At 28.4% G+C, this 11,070-nt stretch overlaps 1 protein-coding gene and 1 non-coding gene across 2 annotated transcripts in view; both read left to right on the forward strand.

Moving 5' to 3' along the window:
* The window catches only part of LOC100162697 (limbic system-associated membrane protein-like), a 590,312-nt gene that overhangs the window by 251,116 nt on the left and 328,126 nt on the right, over positions 1-11,070 (forward strand). The gene's annotated exons all lie outside the window — the stretch shown is intronic.
* Positions 4,257-4,330, forward strand: TRNAN-GUU. Its single transcript has one exon. It is a non-coding gene; the product is annotated as a tRNA-Asn (tRNA).

An 11,070-nucleotide genomic window follows, 5' to 3' on the forward strand; every position in this document is an offset into this window, starting at 1 on the left:
CATAAAAACTAATATTTCAAAAATGGCTTGATGCTATATGGTTAGATTTTATTCATAGAACGACATATATATACAATATAGTATACGTACTCACATAGCGTGTGTAATGTGTATTTTATATTATGAAATAGATGAGTTCCGTAAATTGTTGTACCGACTGTTGCCATATTCCATAATATGTATGTTGATATATTATATTTTTAAACAATAATTAATCATATTTAATTTATTTAAATGCTAAGTATGTAAAAGTCAAAATAAAAATGGAAATTATAGCACGCACATAAACAAAAATTGAATTTCATTATTATTTTGTTTATGTGAATTGTATACCTACTTCTAATAAATGTTGTCATTGTATTTAATTCCTAAATATGTAAAATGTAAATGTTCATTTGGGTTGAAAAAAAAATAGAAAAATATGTTTAGCTGCAAATGTTGGTCTGTAGTAGTTATTTAGCCTTTAGGAATTAAAGAGTGGTTATATTAAATATGAATTTTTGTACGTTCTACGTTTAATACCTATTATGAAACATTTATCTGTTGAGTTCTTTGTACAGACTGGGAATTACGTTTGAGTGCTTTTATCCAAAGCGTTTAATTACAGTGACATTATAATAAACACAACAAATACTCGAGATAATTTTGAAACCTATTTAGGCACCTACCTCTATATTTCAGGTACTTGTCAAGTATGCTAAATATCAACGACTATAATAATATACATCAATATATTATTATATGTTAATCAACAGTTGGACAAGCTTTATAAAGTGGTGTTAATGATGTTTACTGAGAAACCACAGAAATATTATCCATTGCAATATTATCGTTCCAATATTATTTTGTTCCAGGCCAGCGAGCCGTGTATCCAATAAAACAACCAAAATATCAATGTATGATTTATAATATAATTAATAAATAGTTATCCAACTAAAGGTGATTAATAAGTATAGATACCATGTTTAGTGTTTACCAGATAATTTGGATACTTTACTGGATGAAGATAATAGGTATATTTAACACATTTATTTAACAACAATATTTTAACTAAAAAAAAAAAAAATAATGAACAATTGAAATGATTTAGGTACTGCCGTACTGGGCAAATATTCTAATGATATGAACAAATATTACTATGCACTAATGTAATTCAAACATATAGCATCATTTCGGAGTGAAAACTTATGTTAGAAATTTAAATTAACGTTTATAAAAATGTACCTACATAATGATAATAAATATACCATATTACTATACAAAATAAAGAGGTTAAAAGAAAATGTTTAGTTTTTACTATTTTATACAACATTTTTCTGAAAAAAAACTGAATAACAATTTATTGTGGTTAGAATATGTATACACTATGCATGTATATTACATAAGTATAACTAACTTACAATAATTATTTCATTATTTACATTATGGCTGATGTTAACTACTGCTGTTAGAATATAATAAAACTGTTTGTATCATCAACATAGATTAAAAAAATGAAGCTTTACAAAACAGATAGGTAAATAAATAAAGCTTAAAAATATTTTCAAGGAACATTTACTATTTATTTTGTCATATTTAAACTACCTAAGTACCACGTTACTGTATATTTTTTTTTCTTAAATTCAAATTTTAATTTATTTATTAATTATTATACAAACTGTAACACGTTATTTTAAATTTAAATTTATAAAGGCAAATATTATAACGTTTTATTCTAAACCTTGTTAATTAGGTTTCTTTGTAGATAAACACTCGTAAATATGTACTGAGATATTCTATAATTTACTAGTAATTTCTCAACAATGCGTATAATATTAAAAAAAAAAAGTAAAAAGTACTAAATCTAATACCTACCTATAACATTAGTAATTAAACTTATTCCAACAATTAATTAAATAATAATTAAATGCAACTAAACTATAAATTAAAAAACTTATTGAAGTTTGAGATGAGAAAATTTATAATTAATACCAAACTATGAAATGTTTTTTTGGAAATAAAATAGAATTAGTGGCATAAATTGGGCGTTGTATAGCGTAAAAAAATATGATTAAGTTGACTATTAAAATTTAAAATTAATGGAATAACACAAGTTATTTATGCATTCATATAACACGATTGGAATCGAAATTCACTAATCATAATTTTTAGCAGTTACCTACCTATAACTTTTCTATAATGCAGCTATATAATCTCTCACTGAATAATATAAAGTTTCTAAAAAAAGTTCTTTGATGAGTATATAATTTTTTTTTTTTACATTGGACCGGTTCATTTATCGTCCATTTAAATAACTTTGGATAACATTAATTAACCTTCGAAAATAATTAAGTGATCATAAAATTAGGGAAATAGTAGAAAAACGACTGTCAATCAACAGTAAAATTTGATATCATAGTCTGACAAAGCGCAGTTATAAATCGTTTGATTTTTAGATTGGAAAGACTACCTGTAGTTTATGCACATCAGTTTTGGTACTGTTGCTGAAATTGGTTCACGTTTGTGTCAGCGACAAAGGCCATATTATTTTGTTAGTTTAAAAATTAAAATTATCGTACGTTGCTTTGAAGAGATTACTGTAAAGCAAAAATTAAAATAAATAAATTATTACTTTTTTCCGTGAATTACTATATACTGTAGGATGAGGTCAGAAACATGTAACACCGCCTATAGTAGGTACAAAGGAAGGTACTTACATAACACTATTCATAAACGGTTAAATTAATAATTAATTACCTTGGTATATCACTATACTTTATGTTTATTCGATGTCAATCGAACCTATTTATTGTTGTCCGGTAATGTTTTAAATATTAAAAATAATTTTTTGATATAAAATGTATTCATACAAGTATAAACTACTCTGCAGTTGCATTACCGCTGACATAGAATACTCATAGTTACACACGTACTTTATTGTTTTGCCTGTAAAGAGAAAATCCCTTGTAAAATGCATTATAATTCTAAATGTATTGTACTAAAGTTAATAATTATGTCTATTACACTTGAGTTATTAAAATTACTTTTTTAAAGACATAATATACCTAAAGTATTTACATTTCAAAATAATAATAAAAAAATTATAAGGCTGAATGAATAAGTTTTTTCTTACAAAATTACTATCGATTTAATTTGATGCCATAATCAACGGACTATGTTTAAATTTATGACAATATACATTTTCCGTGCATGTAAATCTATATTACGTATTTTGTATTATAATTTAATTGTTAACATTAAAATCTAGAGCCGAGGAAAAGTAAATCAAATTTTTTAATTTCTTAATGTTTATTTTTACACTTACAAATCTGTAGGGAGTCCTGCGCTACAATCCTCCCTTACTCAATCCCCTCCCTTAAATTCAGCCCTATATAGTGTAGTATTGCTACACCCATAATCTTTATAATATACTGCAGAGGACGTATTAAAATCGTCAAAGTCGTAAAACGTTTATCGTTTGCTATGCTTTTTTAGTACCCGTTTAAAATTTAAATTCATCGGGTATAACTACCTCGACGCGAGTGTTGTCATTAAAAATAAAAAATAACTAAAAATAACGATTGTACGAAATCCGATCGTAGATAGCTCGTTAATCCGACAATAGGTACTCACATTTGAACAACTTACGAGAGTTGCTTATTTCTCATAGGGAGGTGTTATTGTTTATCGCATCCACCGTATAGGTGCAAATGGTCTATAAATAGTAAATATCTAATAAGTGTGGACAAACAGCGCACAGCAAAGCCCTCACATTCTATAATCACTATAATGCCCCAATTATTATCCATAAATAATATGTTTATCCAACAATAATTATACACAGTATATTACTGTGATATCTACCGTATGTTGTATTGTTGTCTGTTGGAGTTATATTGTTGGTTATACACAAGTATAGCTATATTATCTATAGTTCGTGGTGCTAGGAGGCTGTGTCATAACGTATAGGTAATGCCCCTTCAAATTACGTCTATCTCTGTAACGTCAACCACCTAGATTTACAAGACAAAATCCTCAGACGTAGTGCTACATTAGTCGTCTACACTCTACCAAGGTACAAAATAACTTTTGGTTTTTACCTATCTTTCGTTTTTTCTTCTCACGATAAACATATTACATCAACGATAGGTGGGCAGCATTCGATAAACCGCGACCGTGATTAATTATTCGACGCTATTGTAAGTATTTGAAAACCAAAAATTTTTCCGCGATCCGGTTCACTGAACAATTGTCGAAACCGATTCAAAGTTCAACGGGCCTCCGTGGCGCAATTGGCTAGCGCGTTCGGCTGTTAACCGAAAGGTTGGTGGTTCAAGCCCACCCGGGGGCGATACATTTTTTTCATTTTTTTCCACGTTTATTTTTTACGGAAACCATAGAAGTTGTAAACTTGGTAATATAGTGGTTTATCGTATCACGCGTGCTACACGTAACAGGTTATGGTGTTGAACGAATGGCGTTTTAACGTCGTGGTTGAATATTTCCTATGCTTCAGTTGTTCAATACTGATCGATTTCTCGATTGAATATTGACGTTCAAAATATTATAATCTACCAATTATTATAATTTAATTGGTGCCCAAAATAATAAAAAGTTTTAAACATTTGAAATGTTTACATATTTAATTCATATGCTTATTTACTAATTATCATGACTATTTCAAAGTTCCATTAAAAGTTTTGTCTTAGATTAAATATTTAAAACGTTTAAGAAAACTTATGAACGTTATTACATACAATGTAAAATACGATAATATGAATTATTTAATTACGATTCAAGCACTTATTTAATATATACAATAATATATGTACCTGAATGTGTACTATACTCTACCTATAATAATTATTAGAAATTAAAATCTTTATAATGGATTTGGCGAATATAAACTGCATAATTTGCATTTTAATATTTCCATAACCCTATAGGGTTATAGAACTGTATTGGTTCTATAGAACTGTTTTACGTGTCAGGACTCAGGAGAAACTCCAATTATATTTGGCAACGCTATATTAGGATTCTATGGTGACTGCATGAATACAATTTAACCAATGCACTGTTAAGTATACGGGTACATGGCCAAAATGGTAAATTTAGGATATGATTTAAATATTCACGGGCTTTTATGTACAATAATTTTATTATATTATTTTAAATAAAGATACTGTGATTTGGCAACTAAACGCAATCATTGAAATTATATCAATTAAACGTTATTAGGTTATATCGATAAATTGTTATTCGTTTATATCGATAAATCGCAATTTGATTATATCGATTATTTTCTTAGCGATTTCTAGCAACATACTTCGCGTTACAGTTACAATGGCAACCAAATATCATCAAATAATAATTAATAATAATATTGTAGCATATTCCTTAACTGATTGCCAAAGAAGTTATAATACACGGTAGGATCACTTCACCATTGAAATCACAACTATCGGGATCACGACCATATCTAAGGGGGAACAAATTAAATACTAGACATTTTCCCACCAAATTTAAACTACACGTAGTTCATTGGTTCTAACTTATGCTGGTCAATAGTGATGGGAATAGTTGTGATCCCGATAGTGAAGTGGCGCCACCGATTATATTTTAAATTACAACCTTGCCAATTGCGATTTTCAATAAACTGTTTTTTTTTATATAATATTAGACATATTTTGCGTCATATTAGTTAAATATTATAACAGTGACCACCAAAAACATATAAATCATGATTCAATGTTTTACATACAGTGGAAATAATGTCAAATATGTTTTCATTATTTTTACTACAAAGTACAAAGTAAGCGATTAAAATCAGAATATTCCGGTAACTATAACGTATTTACTATGGATCACGGAAATTACACACACGCTAATAGGTAGGTACGGTGGAATTAAATGGCTGGAGAGTGTATTTGTGTTACTAATAAAGTCATAAGCTTCATTATATACATAATACCTTTGTGTTTTGTGGCTTAGTTGTCAAAAATTGTAGCTAAGATTTATTTGCACTTATAACCAGAATTATGCTGCTAAAATTGTAAAAACAACTTCCGCATTAATACTATTACACAACTACTATCCAAATCTGGACTAAATATAATAGCAATTTTGATTGCGTTGTCGTGAAATATAAATCATGTGGTGCTAACCTAGCGTAGGTATCTAATTCATACGATCAGCTAAAAAAAATGAACATTATAATTTATAATTATTTGTACTATACCTACGCGTGTCACGGCAATAAAGCAAGACGCCTTCCGTTTGGACGGTCTGCAAGTATGCATACAAATTGTGGCTTTGCGGTGCAGAATTATTATAAAAACGCATAATATGATATCGAAACTCGGTCGTATATTTATTTTAAGTACGACCTTTGAATGAAAGAATATTATACTATTGACCGTCCCATGGCGAGCTGCAGTGAACGGTTGTCTGAAACTTAAATTTACGACGTTAACATAATAATATTTATATGCATTTAATAATCTTTATTAAATATGTTGTAAAAGTGTTCGCCTTTTTTTTATTGTATGCAAACCCGGTACTGACTTTTAGTTTTTGAATGGCAGCACCTGTGCTCAACGCCAAAAAAACATAAAAATATCTTTTTTTCTTTATGAACTTTAGCGTGGCGTCCGTATTACTATTTTCATATTCAATAATTCCTTTCATGGAAACATACCTATATTACTGGTAATCACTTTACACATCTATAGTAGGTAGGTACATTAGGTGCTTTGGGTGATTATCTAACACTCGCTCACAGTATTTAATATTCTTGGATAGTGAATACTAATTAAATATTCATAATTATCGCGATTGTCAACCAGTGTGTCATATATTCATGTTGTTCAATTTTAGTTGTAAACTCGTAAAATAAATTCTGCTTACAATTCGTAAAAAAAAAAAAACATACCTAACTTTATGAACGTCCAAATTCCAAAGAATCAAATCGGTAAAACATAATAATTTAATTATTATTGCTTATTATTCGAAGTATTACATTCACGAGTGGAAAATTATATTTTTATTTTTTAATTTCCGATCTCATATTTATTTTTTTAAACCTCAAAACACTATACGGACTTCGGGAAAAATTAAAGTGATGTCGTGTGAATATGGCAGAAAACTACGATATTAGTGTATAGCTGCTATAACTGCCAAAATAAATAAATAAATAAAAAGTGCTACATTTCTTGAGTCGTAACAGGTAGTTATTCAATACCTAATAAATTCTAGTTTATTTTTCAATGATCAAGACGAAAACACTGTTATTGTTTTTTATTTACCATTTACTAGTTACTATACTTTAAAAATATTGATCAAGTTCAAAAATGTTTGGAAGCACATCACTTTTTGCTCAATGACATTTTTTTGCGCAACTCTGACACATCTTATGAGCCGTGATGGGAATAGATAACTAAAATATTATCTAGATGAAGATAATAGACTAGTAATATAAATTTATCTAGATAAAAAAATAAGTATTATTTGTATTTTTTTAAACTTGACATATACTATACATTGGCTTAACGAGAAATCTTCCCAAGGAAGGGGAACCACTAGATTAAATACCATATATATATACTATATAGCCTTGCTGTATACTAGGTAGTAGACCTACCTATTATTTAATGCATATAATATCTATATTATGTACATAGATTAATTATTCTTCTAAAACAGTATACACAGAAATACGCTATAATACAATTTGTATAACAATAACACAAATAGGTATTAGGTACATAAAAAATTGTGTTTTTCTGCCGCCAGACTTTTCTGATGATCAGAAATAACCATGTTCCTACATTAAATGATACTAACGCAACAGCCACCAATAAATTATGGAATATTTACCACAGCATTGATTAAATATATTCTGTGTATTGACTAACAATATTGACTATATTTTATATTTTACGAGTTTGTACATAATATTTAAAAATACAATAACCTTTTATTAAATTACATTAATATGGTTTTCGAACACAAAATGTAAAAATGTATATCATACTAAAATATTAAATAAATGTCTATACATAAAAAATTATCTAGATAAATTAATATAGATTACTAAAGTTTTTATCTAATATAAACACAAAGATGGCCAGTAGAAATTTTTCTAGATAAGATAATAGATAGGTAATGCAATTTCCATCCAGATAATTATTTAGATAAGTCGCAACATTGCTTATGAGCCCATTTCAGCAAAAAAATAGACCTCTGAAAACAAAGAGTACTTAAACTGGCCGCTCATGTTTCCAATATACCTATGATGAGTAATGATTTTTTAACAACATTTTTAACGATTATTCCACGTGAAATATAAATGTCTCGTCTATGCTGGGAAAAGGGAAAACGAGGTTATTCAATGACGAAAATCATGTCCCCGAATTTCCGTCATGTCAAAGTTATATCTATCAACTAAAGCATAATTTTTACTCAAAACTTACTCAAATAACGGTTTACTTACATTTTATGAACAGCATAAAAAGTTATTGCATTTCAGATTTTTATTTGAAAAGTAAAACAGACAACAATAATAAAAGTACTCTATTGGACATTTCAATTATAAATTACTTAGTAAAATGTACCTATACATTACAGGTTTAAATTTCAAAAATAGTGTACCTATCCCAATATTGAAATATCTTTAAGAATATTTATGTCAACCCCGATATTGAATTGTTCTGCTCAAAGAGCATTTTGTTGTCTTAAATTATTTGCATTCTTCGATGCTGGACGACTGATTAAATTCACTGGAAATATAATGGTATCCATTGAAAATGTTTTAACCGAGCTATTCAATTACAATGAAATAATGCTGAATTTGCTAGGAAAAAAACAGATGGAAATTATTATAATATCAATTTAATGTTTTGTTGAATAAATTATGATCATTGTATTCTAAATGTATTGTATACAACGTACCTATACATATATATCGATAAAGTTGTATTTAAAAAAATAATATTATATTTACATAATAAATTAAGGTAATACATTATATGACTTGTGTAGTTATGTTATAAATTAATTATTTTAATTTACAAATCAGTTAAAAAATCAAATCAGTCTAAAACTCGGTAAAGTCAATAGGTACTAGGCATTGGTAGTCCGTGTAGTCGGTATTCACAATATATATATATAAAAAAATGATGTTTTGGCAAAATGTATAAATTCCCCTCATCGCCAATTACTATTATTGATAACTCATCAATAATAATTATATTATTTTATGAATAATTTGTAACAACGAAAACATTATGATGTCATTGGCTGATATTTGTATAATGGTACCTAATAATTTATAAAATATGGTAAATTAATAGTTAGGTACCTAACCATGAATGAGCGCACATCTTTCAAACCAAGTTTGGGAATACTTTTGTCGTCAACAATTTAAATCCTTGTAAATAACGTACACGGAATTTATTTTTCATCGCTGAAATGTAGGTATATAATATTTTCTCATCACACCGTACTTATTTTTTTTTCTATCTGTATCTGCGTGGATTATTCAGTCTCATTCTTATAAACCAAACATGAATTACATAAATAAATTAATATACCATTCGCAAATTATTATCATAATAATAATATTGTTTAGGTATTTAATATATATTATATCCGACACGGAATATTACTTGATAAAATGTTTTTATTAAGCTTTACGATGGCTGTAGAAGAAAGCGCCGTCGTTAACGCCATGGTACGACGAACAAACACGTCAGAGGATGGCGGACGGCGGTATTAGAGTAATAAACGACTGGTTTTAATAGTTGGCGAAAAAAAAATATGAAAATATACTTCAATTAATTAGAATGCAAGAGATGTGCTCGACGAAAAAAAAAACAATATAAATATATAAACTTGTCTCATTCGCACTTTTCACTGTACGCCTTATAATAATACACGTAAAAGTCCGTTACATTACGGCGGAAAACGAATCTGACAAACCGATAATAAAATAATAATATCATAACCACACGATTGACGCGAGTACTGCGCAGATTTCTCGAATACATACCACTATAGATGGCAGGCTCAGATACTCTATTTTATGTAAATCATTATCGAAAATCTCTTACGAATAATAATATGCCTTAATTATTATTATTACTTTTTTTAAATTTATTTGTTTGTTTATACGCTTTGACTGCTAATGTCGTTATTGGTGTTGCTAAATAATAAAAGGCACATTATAACAACTTCAATTGTATACAAAATATTTGAAAAATGTACGGTTTAATTATCTATTGTAATTAGGTGTGACATACCTACTTCCTGAATCAGGATCGTTTCTTTGAGCCGTTGTAGAAGAATCGATGTCATCTCTGGGCTGGATGCTAGTATTTCACATAGATTGTGTCAGTTTAACCCTGGAGTCTTTCGTCAGGAGACATTTGGTTGTCCGATGCTTAACTGAAGCTGTGGACTGTGGTGCAATTGAGTCGTTCTAAGTGTTCGTGAGTTTAATATATTATAAGATGTGACCAGTTCTTAATCTATTGATTATGGTTCGATGTCTGTGAGGGAGTAATAAGTCGTATTACCATAATGGGAGGGTGGTTGATTTTATTTCTCTCAGTTTGTTATTTTCTACTAGTCTCCATTCTTGTTTATATTATTTCATTTTCTTGCTCAGTGTGATGTATTACAATAATATGTATAATATTTTACATTTTAGCCGTTTGTCTTTATTACACGTATGTTACCATTCGTTTTGCCTACTCCACGTGACGACTACATCGCAGACAGCGCGAGTTTCATACCGTGGCAGTGTGTGCATTTCGTATTTAATTATTTTGTATTTTTATGGCGGAACGTACTTTGGCACAGTGAAGTTTGGTTAAATGTCTTGTAACGAATAGATGTATTACAATTTAGAATTAAAAAAATAATAATAAAATGGCTAACTTCACTTGCATTCTTATAATATAATCGTAAATGTATCTATATTATAAACTTAGACTCGTCTTCTAGTCTTCCCATCAGTTTTTTTGCACCTCAAACATTTGAGTATAATAAATTATATTTTTTTATCATTCAATAAATTGTTTTTTTCGTAAA

This window comes from Acyrthosiphon pisum, chromosome X (assembly GCF_005508785.2).
Source record: "Acyrthosiphon pisum isolate AL4f chromosome X, pea_aphid_22Mar2018_4r6ur, whole genome shotgun sequence".
In the NCBI taxonomy this organism is placed as follows: Eukaryota; Metazoa; Arthropoda; class Insecta; order Hemiptera; family Aphididae; genus Acyrthosiphon; species Acyrthosiphon pisum.